At 34.8% G+C, this 18,118-nt stretch overlaps 1 protein-coding gene across 1 annotated transcript in view; it reads left to right on the top strand.

Annotated features, from left to right (window-relative positions):
• The window catches only part of lrp1bb (low density lipoprotein receptor-related protein 1Bb), a 930,516-nt gene that overhangs the window by 68,957 nt on the left and 843,441 nt on the right, over positions 1 to 18,118 (top strand). The window lies entirely within an intron of this gene.

Genomic DNA, 18,118 nt, shown 5'->3' with positions numbered 1-18,118 from the left:
CGACGCACTGTTTCTCCACCGTCATGCTAAGCTCGCTGACATCGTTATCGGAGGTCGAGCTCCAGCCTCGGCCTCGGGGAGACGTTCCTCACATGGGACATGGGTGCTTATCTCTGAGGTTCAAATGACTCCTGGAGACGTTTGAGGCTGATGTCTTTGTCAGAGTTGAATTCAAGACGTTATTTAGCAGAAATACGACAGTAACAGTGGAGTTTTATCACGTGCATTTTGCACATTGAAAATTGAAAATAATTCTAGAGCTGCAACCGATTAATCGATTAGGTGCACTGTAAAAAAAAATCTGTAATTTAACAGAATTTTCACTGTTTATTTTACAATTTTTTCCTGTATTTTTAAGATGCAGGAAAATATCAATGAAATGACAAAAACAGACTGTGATTTTATATGTCAAATGTAAAATAACATGAAAAAACTGTAACTGTGAATAACCATAAAATTTCATTTTTTTAAAGAAATTTTTTCTATTTTCACAGAAAAATACAGTTAAAATCCATTGGCAAATGTACCGTAATGTCACAAATATTTCTTTTCTATTTGAGATTAAACTGTTAACTTAAAGTTTAATACTGTAAAAAAAATAAAATAAAATGAGATAAAATTACTGACAATTAACCGTAAAAAAAAGTATTAGTTCTGTCAGTTGAACCAGACTTGTTTGTTAACTGACAAATATCTTGTGTAATTACAGGAGGTTTCACAACAAAAATGTTGAATAAATGTATTTTTGTAAATGTATAACATGTATAAGCACTGATAAACTGTCCAAATACAGTTTTTATCAGTGGATTGGACAACTGAGTCTCATTGAAAATTATTTATATATATATTTATAGGGAATTTGATTGTTGTAATACATGTAAATATTCTTCATTAAACATTAAAAAGTCAAAAAAAATATGCAAAATCTCATGTAAAGTTAGGGCAAAAAACTGTATTTTAATTACCGTTATTTAACAGTGTTTCTTCGGCACCCCCGCTACAGGAATAATACAGTTTTTTTTTTACATTTTTTCTTTTTTTACAGTGTGCTTGAAGTGAATGCAAAAATTCACGATTCAATTCATTAACTCGAATTGATTGAAGGGAAATATTCTATTGCAGTTTTCCTGAATAGAAGCTTCTTTGTGCGTCACAATAAGCGTCCGTATGAAACACAACAGTGGAACCAATGTTTAACAGCAGAGAAATGAAGGAATCAAAGCTTTGATTCAGGAGAATTGTGGTTGAATGATGTTTTTTGGATCACTTTGAATTGATTAATCGTTTCAGCTCTAAATAATTCCTATATTCCACTGTGTACGTGTTTGTATTTTACATATTTTGCATGTTTTATATTTTACATTTTACCGTCCATATTCTATTTTTATTCTGTTATATTTACACTGGAGCGAGTTTAATGTAACAGCATTTTGTTCTGTGTATACTTGTACATCTGAATGGCAATAAAGTCTAAGTCTAAGAAAGTGAAGGTGGAACGAAAATATACACGTTGGTACAGTTCCAGTATCTATAATATAAAAGGGAAGTGGACTCTGTATGTGTGTCTTGGACATCACACTAACTCCGTACAGAGCTGACTACTGCAGTTTGTCATAGTTATGTATTTCTGGTCAAGGAACAGACTCGAGAAAATGACAAGTTGATAGAACCAATATTTTGGGAGATATTAGAAATTTTGGAACATAGTAGCCTTACAATCACATCGCTATGCCCAGTATCATAGAATCATAGAACTGAAGTGGGTTATCTAGCAACAGATAAACCATAGGGCCATGTTGCAGACTGATCTCGCCAGTTTATTGCATTTGGTGTGCTATATGTACGCATTTTTATCCTTTCACGTGTTATTTAACACCATTTGATGGTGTGTCGATGTGCTAATCGCTAACCCTTAACCTAACCTTAACCCTAACTGCTAATTGTGCTAGCCGCTAATCGTGCTAATGGCGTGCTATTTTACGTGACGTAAATATACATGCTGAAAGCTTATAATGCGCAGACAACACGCTAATTAAAAGTGGCGTGTTATCTGTACGCAATTCATAATGTTACATTGTTTATGATTTGTTTTTTTAAATACAGCTGGAAATGAGCACTGTTACTACAATCTGAAATATTTACAGCTGCAATTGTTGCAAGTGTTCATTAATATGTACTGTCCCAAATACATAAATAAATAAATGTATGCATTTGGCAGACAGGGAGGATTAACAGTTAAGTTCTCTCTCTACTTTATTTGTAAAGCACTTTAAAACACTTACTTTATTTATTTAATGTAAAGCACTTTAAATAAATAAATCAATTAATTAATTCAACTGAAAATGCCAGTGGATTTTACCAAGAAAGTAAAGGAATGCCTTCCACGTCTAGAACCCGTGGGGATCCAACGCACTAGTTGAGGTTTATTTCAGCTGTGATGTTTCAAGTAAAGTTTTTGCACATCTTGGGGATTTTTGACGTGGATTTTCTTTATTTTTTCCTGTAAATAGAGCTGTAGGTAGTTTACATAGTAGGGCTGAACAATACATTAAAAATCTGATTAATGAAGGTTTTGCTTTCAAAAAATCTTGAAAAAGTCCTCTTTTGCCAAATCCTTCTGCAGACATTACTTGTTCAACAAAAATTGGAGATGCATCCTGTTTGTCATGGATTGCATTCATTCTGAATGTTTCTCCAGTCATACATGACATGTTTTTTTTTTTAATATAGAGTATTCGTGGGTCTAGTCTGATCTTCAGTTCATGTTGTCTGAAATAGTAAATCACCGTAATGTTAAAAAAAAAAAAAAAATCCCTTTAACTCTTTGGCTGTATTGGTCGGACATATGCAAAATGACATAAATACAGCCTTGGTTTCATTTAGCTCTAATCAGTCGACCTCATCTGTGACACATAATGACTCAGGCACGAGCTGTAATTACCATCTCACTCATACATCATTTGCAGGAGGACATAAAAATTCAAGAAAGCATTCCATTTGATGTAAAATTAATATACATCCTTGAGTGCAACGTGAGTCATGGACCTTTTTTTATTTTTTTTAATTTCCCAGAAAAAAAACTAACTGTAAATTCATTTTTTTCTGTCATAGTGAAGAGTGAATAAGACTTACAGGTGACGAATCTATTAAAACACAAACAATGAGTCTGATTCCGTGGGAATAAAGGAGGCTGTTTGCATTTGTGACCTGTCGCAGTCATGGGAATTAATGCACATGAAAAAGAAAAAGTGTAAGGTTGTTCTCTGTGGGTTTCAGTACAATGTGTTCGTCTCCTTTCCAATGTTACTATTATATTATATTATATTATATTATATTATATTATATTATATTATATTATATTATATTATATTATAATAAAACCCAACCAGGGTGTTTTTGTGGTTAATGTTAAAACTCTCAATGCCCAATGCAACAGTTTTTTTTTTTTTTTTAATATAACTCCCCACACACACATACGCACACACGTGTCAATGAATTTACAGCAACACAGTCCAGACAATAAGCATTCAAAGGAGTGTATTTGTCATTCCATCACAGAGAAAGAATGAAACTACTTACTGAGGACCCGTATTAGCCATAGCAATATAGAATAACTAACTAATAAATAAATGAATATATGCTCCAAATTAGTAATCGTATATCAAATAAAAGACAGAAAAGTGTATGTAATGCAGAAAACAGCAGGGTCAGTCACTCACATCAGTCTCCTCATTGAAGACATTTTAACCCAGGGTTCCATATCTGCTCAAATACTTGACCTCTATCATCATTATAATACCGTAGTCTTTCCAGATGTAGCGTGTTTTCACAGTTCCTCCATCCAAAGGTCAAACGTGGGCACTAAGTCTTTCTTCCACACTCAGGATTAACTTTTTAACGATTACCATACCAAACAAAACAGCGACTTTGTCATATTTATCAATGCAACAGTTATTTTAACCCTTGTATTATTATCTTTTGGGTCAATTTGACCATGTTTGTCATTAAAAAAAAATAATAGTTGACTTTTTTTTTTTGCTTCGTATTTCGTAACTTTTCCTAATTTTATGGGGACAACTGATGCAGCATAAAATTATCATGATGATATGTGATCAATGTGCTGAACACATATTGTACACATTGGTGTTCCTCTGGGGTTCCTCTTTGACCCCAAGTTGTTTTATCTGTGTGTGTGTGTGTGTGTGTGTTGTGTGTGTGTGTGTTGCAGACTGATCTCATGAAATCTGTGTGTGACGCCAATTTATTGCATTTGGCGTGCTATACCTACGCATTTTCATCCTTTCGCGTGTCATTTAACACCATTTGATGGTGTGTCAATGCACTAGCCGCTAACTGCGCTAATCACTAACCGCTAATCACACTAGCCGCTAATCGCACTAATGCCATGCTATTTTACACAGCATAAATATACACGCTGAAAGCTTATAATGTGTACAGATAACATGCCAATTAAAAGTGGCGTGTTATCTGTACGCAATTCATGATATCACGTTGAGAGTTGATCCTTTTGAGTTGATCCGTAACGGGGGGGGGGGGGGATAACTATCTTTATTCCATTGGTTTTATTTGGTAGTGGTTTATTGTTCTTATTTGTCTATTTTATTTATTGATTTATTTATTTTGTTGTTTTTAATTGTATGGCTTTTTAATCTATTCTTGTATTTTATTCTTTTATCTGTGTTTTATTTATTCTTCTGTATAGCACTTTTTTCTTTTTTGTACAGTTTCTATGTCTTTAAATCTATTCTGTATTTTATTCTTCTATTTTGGTTTTAATTATTCTTCTGCACAGCACTTTGGTCCACTGCAGTTGTTTTAAAGTGCTTTACAAATAAAGTTGGATTGGATTGGATTCCCACCACAACTGTGATCCTTCTCCTGGTGTGGACATGTGGGACACAACTGGAATAATGAACTCCTGCTAAAATAAGGAAGACAATAATGTAGGTTTGGAGTTGATCACATCCAAGTCTGTTCAACTACACAGGCCCCCCCCCACCTTCTCAAGTACAGTATTAACCCTTTCATGCATGAATTATGAGAACCTTAGTCAAGATCCCCCCCCCCCCCCCCGAGTATTTTTATTCCTCTTTAGGCATGAAAAAAACAATGCAATTGCGATTTTTTAATTAACCTATTTTTCATGGAGTTACAAAAATGTCCACTCATTTGGACACCGTGTGTTTAAGTTTTGAAGCAAAGAAACATGTATTTAAAACTCATCATCAGAAAGTGATAAACTGTGTGAAAACTATGAAATAAAACCATTTTTCATGCAGCTAATCTGATGTTTTCTCATATTTTAACATACTTTGATACTAGTTGTTACTCACTTCATGGAGATAATATGCAAAAATAAACTTTGTGTGAGAAAACTGTTAATTACAGTCTAATCACAATTAGTAATACTTGATTTACACTCAAACATGTTACTGGGTCAGAACACAGTAATGTCCCGTCAGAGAGTGAACTTTAATTGATTGCCATTCCAAAATTAATTTCAATATAAAGTAGCTTCTTGTTTTGGATAATCCCTTATGGTCCAACTAAAGCAAAAATTAATTTAAAAGTAAAAATGTGGGTCATTTAGCAACACTAATCTGTCAGATTGTGTCTAAAATGCCCCGTCAGAGAGATTTCGAATACTGTGTTTTGACCCTAAAGCAGATCAGGTTTATCAAGAACAGAAAAGTGTCCACTGTGCTGGTTGATATGCCAATAAAACAACAAAAGCCATGAATATAGAAGAGAACAGCTGTAGAATAACTGTCCACTGTAGTCACCACTATGCATGAAAGGGTTAATGGTTAGAGCTGAAACGATTAATCGATTAGGTGCTTGAAGCGAATGCAAAAATTCACAATTTGATTAATCGACTTGAATTGATTGGAGGGAAATATTCTATTGCAGTTTTCCTGAACTGAAGCTTCTTTGTGCGTCACAATAAGCGTCCGTGTGAAACACAACAGTGGAACCAATGTTTAACAGCAGAGAAATGAAGGAAACAAAGCTTTGATTCAGGAGAATTGGGGTTGAAGGATTTTTTTTGGATCACTTTGAGTCAATTAATCGTTTCAGCTCTAAATAATTCCTATATTCCACTGTGTACGTGTTCATATTTTACATATTTTATATATTTTTCAGATTTTCCATTTTACCGTCCATTTTCTATTTTTATTCTGTTATATTTATACTGGAGCGAGTTTAATGCAACGGCATTTCGTTCTGTATATACTAGTACATCTGAATTATTTTTTTTGGATCACTTTGAGTCGATTAATCGTTTCAGTTCTATTAATGATAATAATAAACAAAGTGCCCGACACAAAAACTTGGTCAACAGTTTTATGTAAATCATTTTCTGGCGAATATCCCAGGGGTCAGATTGACTCCAAGGGTAAAATGTGTTCGTAATATTCTAAGAGTGTTAAGCATCTTGTTTCTGCAATTTAGTGCTTGAATGTTATGTGCTCTATTTTGTAGGTTTGACATAATTGTGTGTTATATTTGGACATGTGCAGCGGACAAATACAGACATAAGTTTAGTAACTGCTGGCAATCGGACTGCAGTGATTAATCCATAGTGTCAGGACTTTCTCTAATACTGACTTTAATTTTTACTGTTTTCTGTTCTGTGTCATTAAAGTTTAATGCTGCGATAAAAAAAGCAAGAAGTCATGACAAGGTACAGAGATCTGCACCGGAGGGAGAATCCACGGGTTTGATGTTTCCCCCGAAGGTTAAAAATCTAACGCTGCCGTTTACAGAAGTGATGCTTGGAGGAGTCGCCGGCGTTTGTTGTTTAACATATAAATCCGAAGTGAAGAGCGTTGCATTGTTATTGCACGAGAAGGAACAGATTTTGCGGGTTTTGTAAAGTAGTGGAGGATGAAAAGAACTCATGCATGTGATGTGTCACCTGATAGTCAGGCTTTGTCTGCGACGGCAACGTGAACAGAGTCGTATAACATGTGCCCCCCCCCCCAAAAAAAAAAAAAAACAATATTAGAGCTATATGTAATACTTCTTATTTTTTTATCAATGTATTTTTTATGAAGTCTTTCAAATATACATAAAAAAGTAAGACAGACACTGAGACATATAAAAGAGGTATAAGATGCCACAAAAACAAACAAAAAAACCCAAAACAAACAAAAATTAAGTAAAAATTAACAGCTTCCACTCTGTAATGACCAAGTCTCTTTGTCCACACACACATTATCCAGAGTCCAGGTGCACTGTCAGCTGTTCGACATAAATAAAAGGATGCCGTACTCTTCATGGTTTACTTTGATATGTTTTCCACCATTAGCGGACGTTGGTCATCAATACACATTTGGCGCTTTGCCTATTTGAGTCCTATTTTTCAGACGGCGAGGAGGACAGATGAAGGCAATTTAGGGTGTGATTTTTGTCGGCAATTTAAATCCTGTCAACGACATCAAACAACTATTATTTTAAGAAGTGTTAGCTGGCCAGGCTGTTTGAGAGGCATTGTGGGACCTTTTTGTGCACCTCCAAATCTTTCATTTCCATAGCTGCCGCCTTGGTGTGAATGCTGCTGCAGGCGGACTCTCCCTACGGAACACAAGCTCTTCATTATTAAAGGGCCCTGGACGACCATCCTCCACACTCTTCTGACCTAATGACTTTCTGGAGAGCGGAGCTTCTCTTTAAAGCTTATTCCTCTTTTGCTCTTTCTTCGTCTTCCTCCGGAACATCAGCCAAAGCGCTTCATCCTTGTTTTTATACCAATTGTTAAGATGAGAAAATGGGATTGCCCTTTTGTGGCATTAAACATTGATGTGTTTTCTTCCACACACAGCAAAGAAGTAAAGTTTAACGAGACAAAAGAGAAACTACAAGTCCTCGTGATTAGACAATTAAAATGAGGAAATGTGGATCTGAAAGACTCTGTCGTGTGGAAATCTTATTTCAAATGGAAATTGTGAGGATGTTATTCATTAAATTATGTTCCATGTTGTCAGAGAATCGATATCAACCCAGGAGAATGCATCGCAAATGCATTCTCAGAGCACAAATTAATTAAACGCAAAAAAAAAGGGGAAGATTTATTCTGATTTCTGTACTCTAGTCAGAGTATTGGATATGTGATACTAGGGGTGTGTGACATGACGATATTAGATCGTGAAGGAGCAGAATGTATCAACGATCGGGGTGTGTACAGGCAAGGATCTGGTGATACGATACAAATCCTAAAACTAGGATCATGATACGATATATCACGATAAATCATGATACTGTTAAAAACGCAATTTTTTGTTTGTTTCTTTTTTTAAAATGATTATTTTCTGGAAAAATTGAATTACACCAGAAATCTGCACAAATACTAAACACATTTTTATTTGATCCCAACAGAATCTAATGTTCTACCACAAAATGTTCCTGTGTTCAAACTGACATTCTGTTTTACAGACATTACAGTTTCAGATCCTGTTCAAATGTTCAGATTCTATTAGTTCAGAACCAACAAAGGAACGACCATCTGCCTCTCAGACAGTAAAAAGTGCTTTTAGGATGCTTCAAATAACCATTATTTAATAAAACAGTGTTGAATAATAATAAATAAGATATAAACAATAAAGAAAACCAAAAAAAATGAACCTCTGTCGTATCTGCATTTGAATAAATACCTAAAAATATCGATACAGTATTTTTAATATTGATACAGTATTGTGATATGAAATATTGCGATATATTGCAGAACCGATATTTTCTAACACCCCTAACCTGATCTGACAAAGCAGAGAGATCGTGGAATCAGGGGGTTTCTAAGGGGGTGCGTTTTGTGCTGCATGAACCCCACATTGAGTTTGTGCAGTGAAAGTGAAACTTCAAACGGCAGGTCTGTCATAACTGAAGTCTTGGCCCCAACGGTCGGACGTACTTGAGTCTGTGGACGTCCGCGCACATCAAACCTGTTTTTGAATGTGAAATCGGTACGCTCGACTGAAACCTCCAACATCTGTGGACAGTGCACGCAGACAATGTGTGCGGAATACGCACCGCTCACATGTGCACAGTATGTCCGACTGTAGAAGCCTTTAAAGGCTCCCTCTGTTGTGCAGCTAATTGTTCTTAAACTTATCTTAGGAAATTTTAATCTAAGGGGGCAGCATGTGAGTCCTCCACATACAGGTCTGTGGCGTTCTACTCTCAGACTAACGTATGCCAACACAAGGGATGTAACAATATGAAAATTTTATATCGCAGTTATTAAGACCAAAACTATCACGGTTATCATTATTATCGCAGTATTGTTGAAATTGTGCTCAAAATGTTCAAAGAGTACTGATACACACACTGAAAAAATTTAACCAAGTTGTATTTTGAAAAAGAAAAAAAAAATAAATAAATAAAATAATTGGCACAATGTCCCTTCTGTGTCAGAAACATTCAAATATTAACCCTTAGTGGTCTGAGCCTATTTTGTCCGTTTTTCAGTCCTTTTGATTTGGCCTTTATATACTATATAAACAAATGTTTACTATACCCATGTTTGGGATCTGTTTTTTCAGCACAACTTCATCTATATCATCTGTCTATTATTTTTTCACTTTAACCTACTATAAAAACACAAAAGGACAAAAAACACACACAAAAATATAAAATCAGATTTGAAAAATGTATATAATTTATTGCATAAATAACACACAGATGCTTTACGAACCTTTTCAAAGACTTTAAAAGTGAATATTGGTTCCAAATATTAGGAATATACAATTAAAATTGTAATAAATTAAAAGTATACTCAAATATTTGACATTAAAGCAGATCTTTACAAAGGGGTTTTCTCCAGAAAAGTGCAGTAATCAAACACAGTTATCATGATAATTAGAATTTAAACAGTAATACTAATCATTGGCAATTTTACCGCGGTTTATCGTTATACCGGTAATCGTTGCATCCCTAGTCAACACTACGAACCTGTTCAATCAGCTGAAGAGACAGCATCCAAACAGTACGTTCTGTTTTTTATTTTATTTTTTTTACTTTTCATGTTTATTTAAAGCTACCTCAAAAACCAAGTGCAGTTAGTTTTATATTCAACAGTGGCTTAATCAGAGTGTTGTTGTTCACAGTTTAGTATGTTCATATTCTTGGCACATGTTGGCAAAATTGCACAAATTATATTAAATATTCTGGAAGTTCTTAGGGCTAAATTATTTTTTGCTTTTAGGGCTGTGTTTTACAGAGGGAAATTGTTTGGTCGCACTGTTAAGAAACTTGCAAATTGGTCTCAAAGATCAGTGTAAAAAATCGTGATCAAATCGAGATTGTGATTTTATTTTTTTAAAATCATGATAGGATATTTTTGCCATTGCGCCCACCCATATGTGATACTAAGTTGTTGCGGCACCACTTTAAGAAAATACCCTATTGAAGCACAGCGCACATGCAATATGCAACATACAGAAGTAAAATTAAACAAACATTCACATGCATGCTTGACTTGTAAGATAACAATGAGTTTGTGGTGTTGTTTCTGCATGAGTCATTAGCAGCATTATTGTAAATTACATAGTCAAGTCCTTACTACAAAAGCTGCAATTTGGAGCCACTAGACCAAGGAAAAAGACAAACAGGTAATTGACATTGCTGTAGGCGGAACAGTGCAAGGATGACTAATTTCACTGATCCAAAATGTAAATGCGACTCCTTGGGTAGGGTAGAAAGTAAGTAATCAACACCGAGCCCAAATCTCATCACTCCGCTTCACAAAAACTGGTTAAATGATGCTCACGATACAGCATTTATTTCCACCACAGTCCCGGAGCGAATGTGTCTTCCAATAATCAATCCCCGAAGCAATGTATGCAATTTTCATAATGGCTCTTATTGTGTAATGAGTCATGTCTGCACTACAGTTTTTACTTTAAGTGTGCAATGATGTATATAATCTAGCTCATGGTTAAACAGAGGAAACAAGATGGAGAAGACGGAGAGTGTCTTTAAGGACCGTTCACTATGTTGGTTCCATATATTTCATTTAATCGGTCTGATTTAAAAGACAAAGACGGCAAAAAAGGACGAGCAAAGTGGGTCAACAGGAAATACTCAGCGGCTTATTTTAATCAGAATGGACTGGAGCTGTACTTTAGACTGTATGAAATGCCTGCTGACAGTTCCTGACGCTATTAGAGGGAGTTTTTCAAAGGCCAACAGCCAATTAATCGTCCAAAATCATCCCGTTCCCAAAAACTGCTGACACTGAAAACACATTATGCGGTTCCCAAATTGACCACTTTCACTTCATTAATAACTTAACATAGCATAATGACTTGGTGTTCGGTTTAAGATTCACCCAAAGTCATAAATACGCAGATAAATCTGAATCGCTGAGAGTGAAAATCAAAGCAGGATTGAACATGAATTTAACAAAAAAGAAGAGCTATCTATTATTTTAGCTTCGGATTCTGTATTTCCTTTTCAGAAGCCGAATGTTAATTCTCAGATAACGCATTAAATCAATGCTGGGGGGGCAGAGAAAACGCCTATGTAAAGATGTGCTTTTATGTCAAATATTTGAGTATAGTTTTATTTTTTTTTACAATTTTAATTTTATATACCTAATATTCCAAACCAGTATTCAATGTTGGGAAATGGAATTTACTCAAAAAAACTAAAAATATCAGATGGTATTCTTGTTATTTTTAGTGGTTAGTTCGATGTTTAGTGAGACTGCTCTTATTACTACACTTATTACATATTTGAGTATAGTTTTAATTAATTACAATTTTAATTTTATATCGTCCTGAGACCCAGGAAAGTGAAAGTTTTATCTTTTTTTTTACAGTAACCCTTTCATGCATAGTGCTCACTAGAGTGGACAAGGCTAATGACGTTCATTTTGTTTTCTGTTAATGTAATTATACTTTTCTTTTGTTCAGACAAGGTATAGTTTTTAGATGTTAGCTGCTGGACAGTTTGGACTGTGACCAGCTGATAAATGACATGTAGGATGACCCTTCCAAGGACGACTGGAGTCACAGTCCAAACTGTCAAGCAGGTAACGTCTAAAAACTGTACGTTGTCTGAACAAAAGAAAAAAGAAAAGTATAATTACTCCAGTGGACAGTTCTTCTCCAGCTGTTCTCTTGTATATTCATGGGTTTTGTTGTTTTAGTTCCATATCAGCCAACACAGTGGACACTTATGCACTGTCCCATACACTGACATTCAGACCAGTACCGTAACTATGCTCTTCTTGATAAACCTGATCTGTTGTAATATGTTTTAGTGTAAATCAGTTGCTAATTGTTGTTAGACTGTAATTAACAGGGTTTTGGGTTTTTTTAAACAGTTTTTTTTTTTTTGCATATTATCTCCATGAAATGAAAAATAACTAGTAATATAGTATGATAAAATGTGAGAAAAATCTGATTAACAGCCTTAAAAATGTTTTTATTGCATAGTTTTCCATATCATTTTCTGATATTAGTGTTTAAATACATGTTTCTTTGCTTCAAAACTTAAATGCATGGTGTCCAGCTGAATGGATGTTTTTAGTAACTCCTCAAAAAAACAAAACAAAACAAACAAAACAAAAAAACTCAATCGCATTGTTTTTTTCATGCCTATAGAGGAATAAAAACACTCAGGAAAAATATCCTGGCTAAGGTTCTCATAATTCATGCATGAAAGGGTTAAACAGTTGGTGGTGTTGTTGTTGTTGTTGTTATAAAATGTTCAGTATATTCTACTAATTTGTAGACATAGTCAAAAGTACGAAAACAGTTTCAGTTGAATGGATTTAAATCACTCAGTTTTAGTCCTGACCACACCTTTTTATCTTTGCATTGCATTGTGGGTATTGTTCCTGTTGCTGTAAATGTGTTGTTTTTCTGTGCAGGGGTTCAGTGGGTTGTGCTGTTAGTGTTCATTTGGACTGAATGTGTGTATGGCAGTGTTTACAGGCCTTTTTGGGTTTGTTTTTGTATTTTTGTACAGCTGCACCATGAGTCAGAACCAGAGGAACAACTATGGGTTTACTGTTCATCAAAGACTGTTCCTGTACAATGGAAATCTTAATCCGTTGCCAAATTAAAAGCACTTCCTGTTCTGGCAAATTACAGTGAGCTAATTTCCTGCCCAACCTCCTTCCACACCACAGTATATTATGCTGAATAATTATACAAAGCATTTTATATTGCAAAAGACTTTGATTTTAATCAACTTGGAATTGAGTCCAATGAACTGATGATATTCAGTCTAATGATTATACAAAACAATTGACACTGAAAATAATTTTAAGTTAAATTAACTTGGCGTTTAGTGTGTTGTACTTAAAATAGCAATTCCATTCAAATCAAGCATTTCAGTTTAATCCACTCAAGTTGTCATTACTCATTACTTAAATTTTTGAAGGCAACGAGTTACCTGAGATTTTTTAACCCTTTCATGCATGGATGATGAGACCCTTAATCAAGATTTTTTTCCCCGAGTGTTTTTATTCCTCTTTAGGCACGAAAAAAACACGATTGAAGAAACTTTTCTTATGAACCTATGTTCTGGGAGCTGCAAAAATGTCCACTCAGCTGGACACCATGCTTTTCATTTATGAAGCAAATAAACATGTATTTACTGGTATATTGTGTGAAAACTACAAAATTAAAACGTTTTTAATGCTTATTATAGGTCATTCATTTCTCAGAAAGGGGTAGTTGTTTGTTTACTTGCTTTACTAGTATGTCTGATAAATAAATTACCTACAATAATTGTATGTGGAAGAGAGTATGAACCTTTACCAGACATTTATAATGCTACTAATGTGAAGTTTTCTCACATTTGATCATGCTAATACCAGTCATTACTCACTTCATGGAGATAATATGCAAAAAAAAAAAGAAAAAACGACCACTTAAAAAAACAAAGTGTTAATTACAGACTTATAACAATAACAAGCACTTGATTTACACTTAAATATGTTACTCTAGATCAGGTTTATCTAGAACAGTAAAGGTACAGTAATGGTCTGAATGTCAATGTATGAGATGATGCATTTAAGTGTCCACTGTGTTGGCTAATATGGAACTAAAACAACAAAATCCATGAATATATGAGAACAGCTGTAGAATAACTGTCCACTGTAGTGACCACTATGCATGAAAGGGTTAAGTAAACTCAATTTATACAGTCTTACAGTGTGATGACCATGAGGGTTAAATTGTATTTTAAACTGTATTTTAATAGTCTTGCTCTGTAAAGCGCTCTGTGACTCCATGTCTGCAGAAAGTGCTCTATAAATAAAATTTACTGACTTACTTTATTCTCCATCATCAGTACAAGATTTTGGCAAATAATTAATGCAACACTAGGCGGAAATTAATGTAAAATTGCAAATAATCAAAGCTTAAGGCAGTCTAATGAAATATTCCAGCAGTGTGGGCAGTGTGTGTTTACTGCAGGTGTGTTTCAACACTCGAATGAGTCGTAGAGTTGAAAAGACTTGTCTTGAGTTCATTACAATCATGAATCATACATAGAACTTCAGAAAAAAATCAATTCAGTTCTTTTCAGTCGTTGCCTCCCATTATGTCGTTACAAGGTGAAACAAGTTTACATGGAATAAAGAAGGAAAATCACGTAATGGATTCAATTAGCTTTGTGTAAATGAGTGTGAGCACAGCCAGAAAAGCTTTCAGTTTCAATAGGTGATGTCAGCCACGTCTCAGCCGTCGGCGCTTTTCCATGTAGATCCTGACATGTTTTGTAGTCTTGGAAATGACATTCTTGCATGTTTTATTTTTTTTTTATTTAACCGTGAATACAATAGAAAAGTTGACATTGACATTGCCGTCACTCAGTCAGCCTTTATTCAGAGGTTGGTGCTTCTGTAAAAGATCAGTCTGTCGCATCCGATACAAACACAACCTCGACTTGGTTTGCGTGTGTTTGCTTTAATTTCTGCTTCAGTTTTGCCTAAATGTCTTATGTCACTTTACTTCTTCTCTTAATGGAGGTCAATTGCACAACCTGCTGTTAAGTACTTCTAAGTAATGAACACAAAAGACGACACAGAGAGCAGCTTTTCATGGGAACAAGTAGAAATCCATCCTTTTGACTCATTAATATCTCATTACTTTGCACGTGTCACTCCTCAAGGTTTTGGGTGGAACTGAGCGTGTGAGACCACGGCACTCAAACGCAACGTTATTTGCTCCTTTTTACAGGTATTTACATAAAACATAGCTTTTAAAAGACAGGATGAGGTAAAGGTTACGCAGTTAACCGTGACGCTGAGAATACATTAAAGTGACAGGGTTTTGGGGGGGGGCGGCATGTTTGGGATATCAAGTGTGTTTGATATGAACCAAGGTTATTATCGTTAATGAAAACTAACGAAATGATGAAAACTGGAATCAAAAAAACATTTTTGTCAACTGAAATAAATAAAAACTATAATTAAAAGAAAAAACGATAACTAACTGAAACTGTATTGTGTGTTTATAAAAATAACTAAAACGTATAAAAATTATGGAAAAAATTCCCTTCGTTTTCATCTTTGTCAATGTTGGATTGATAAGAAATCTCTATCGCTCTAGCAATTTTAGCTAGCGGCACCATATGATATTTAACGGCCCGTCACTTGTGGTTTCCAGTCGTCTTCTGGTCCCCACTCTACCTGGAAACATGGAGACTAAAGCTGGGAGAAAGCAGCAGAGTCCTGTCTGGGATTTATTTGAATATGACGACAGAGAAGAGGAGAAAACAGACGACTGAACTAAAACTAAACATTTAGAAAAAAACGAAAACTAATCAAAACTGTCAAACCTGCTCTAAAAACTAATTAAAACTAACTGAACTAGAGAAAAAAAAGTCAAAACTAAATAAAACTAAACTATAATGAAAAATCCAAAACTATTAGAACCTTGATACAAACACAACATCACCTTAGTTTGCGTGTGTTCACTTTAATTTCTGCTTCAGTTTTGCCTAAATGTCTTATGTCACTTTGCTTCTTCTCTTAATGGAGGTCAATTGCACAACCTGCTGTTAAGTACTTCTAAGTAATGAACACAAAAGACGACACAGAGAGCAGCTTTTCATGGGAACACGTAGAAATCCATCCTTTTGACTCATTAAAATCTCATTAATATGATATCTTCAAGGTTTTGGGTGGAACTGAGAGTGTGAGACCACGGCACTCGAATGCAACGTTATTTGCTCCTTTTTACAGGTATTTACATAAAACATAGCTTTTAAAAGACAGGATGAGGTAAAGGTTACGCAGTTAACCGTCACGCTGAGAATACATTAAAGTGACAGTGTTGGGGGGGGCATGTTTGGGATATCAAGTGTGTTTGATACGAACCTGATTATGTCGGTTCTGTGCACTGTAATTTTTCAGCAAGGTGACCCTTAGACGTGTCTGTATTCACACACTTTGATGTAAATCCCAGAGTCAGATGGATTTAGGACAACTCTGATGTACTTTATCTGTTAACAAACTTGAAGGAATCCGTTGACTTTAGAGAAATTTAACTTTATTTGACTGGATTTCCGGTCTTTTTATTTTCTTTCGCCCTTTTGCACGGCTGAAAATCTTCATATTTAACATTTTACCACCAGCTCCACCTGCGTTTACAGTTTTATTTCCAGACATCTGGGTTCACAAAGCAGCCCCACACACTTTCCAGCTCTGTGGAGTGTTGTTTTCACGTCAGGGAGCGACAGAATCATTACTAGGGCTGTGCTTTGGCAAGAATCTGGTGATACTTTAAAATCACAATACTAGGATCACGATGCGATATATGACGATATATCATGATACTGTTAAAAAAGGCAATTTTTTTTTCTTTTTTTAAATGATTGTTTCCTGGAAAAATTGAATTACACCAGAAATCTGCACAAATACAAAACACATTTATATTTGACACAACATGATCTAATGTTCTATCACAAAATGTTCCTGTGTTCAAACTGAAATTCTGTTTTACAGACATTCCAGTTTCAGATCCTGTTCAAATGTTCAGATTCTATTAGTTCACAACTAACATCAGAACAGGATTTGAGTTCAATCCCAACAAAGGAATGAACATCTGCTTCTCAGACAGAAAAAAAGTGCTTTTAGGATGATTCAAATAACTTTTATTTAATAAAACAGTGTTAAATAATAATAAATAAAATAGAAACAATAAAGAAAACCAAAAAAGAAAAATAAGTCTCTGCCACACTGTTAAAAAAAAATTGTAATTTAACAGAATTTTCACTGTTTATTTCACTGATTTTTCCTGTATATTTAAGATACAGGAAAATATCAATGAAATGACTAAAATAGACTGTGATTTTACATGTCAAATGTGAAATAACACGAAAAAACTGTAACTGTGAATAAGCAAAAAATTTCCATTTTTTCAAAAGAAATTTTTCCTTTTTTCACAGAAAAATACAGTTAAAATACTGTAGCCGGATGACGGTGGAGTGAGTGAACAGACTCAAAAACAGAATTATAAATTATATTATCTTCCTCTCCGTGTCAAACCAAATTCCTGAACAACCATGCTGATTGGTTGTTTAGCAGGTCAATGCCCGGACATCCTTTGCAAATGACATTTACGAAGACAGATGATCTTAAGGAATGAGCCTAATGGAACTTGCTTACACTTAGTGACTGTTGTCCTCTCAACATCTGTGTTTCATTATGTGCTCATCCAGAGGTGAAGATGAACCCAGAAACGGACAAAGGACTGAATGATAAAATCCCTATATGTGCCATGTTAATAATGTATTACATTATGTGTTAATGTTGATTAACTCAGCACGTTAACTCTTTTATGCATGTAATACTTAAGCCATTTGCCTGACCTGTGGTTTCACATATGTGTGTCCTGATCATGTTCACGGTAAATTATGTGAAAGTAAGAGTATCACTGCTTATAGCATGTCTGAATAATCATGCTATTATTTTACTGATGCTTAAGTGAGGTTACAGGTGATGTACAAAGTTTAAGGATCTTATTTCAGGATCTTATTTAAGGTTGGGAGAAGTTTTCTTACAAGTCTGCATGACGTCCTCTCTCCCTCTCCTAAGGGGGGGAGAGAGAGATGATACTCTGAAATATGTAAATGACCG

Source organism: Sphaeramia orbicularis, chromosome 21 (genome assembly GCF_902148855.1).
Source record: "Sphaeramia orbicularis chromosome 21, fSphaOr1.1, whole genome shotgun sequence".
Lineage (NCBI taxonomy): Eukaryota > Metazoa > Chordata > Actinopteri > Kurtiformes > Apogonidae > Sphaeramia > Sphaeramia orbicularis.
Note: the sequence above shows the minus strand (reverse complement) of the source record. Positions and strands in the feature narration are given on the sequence as shown.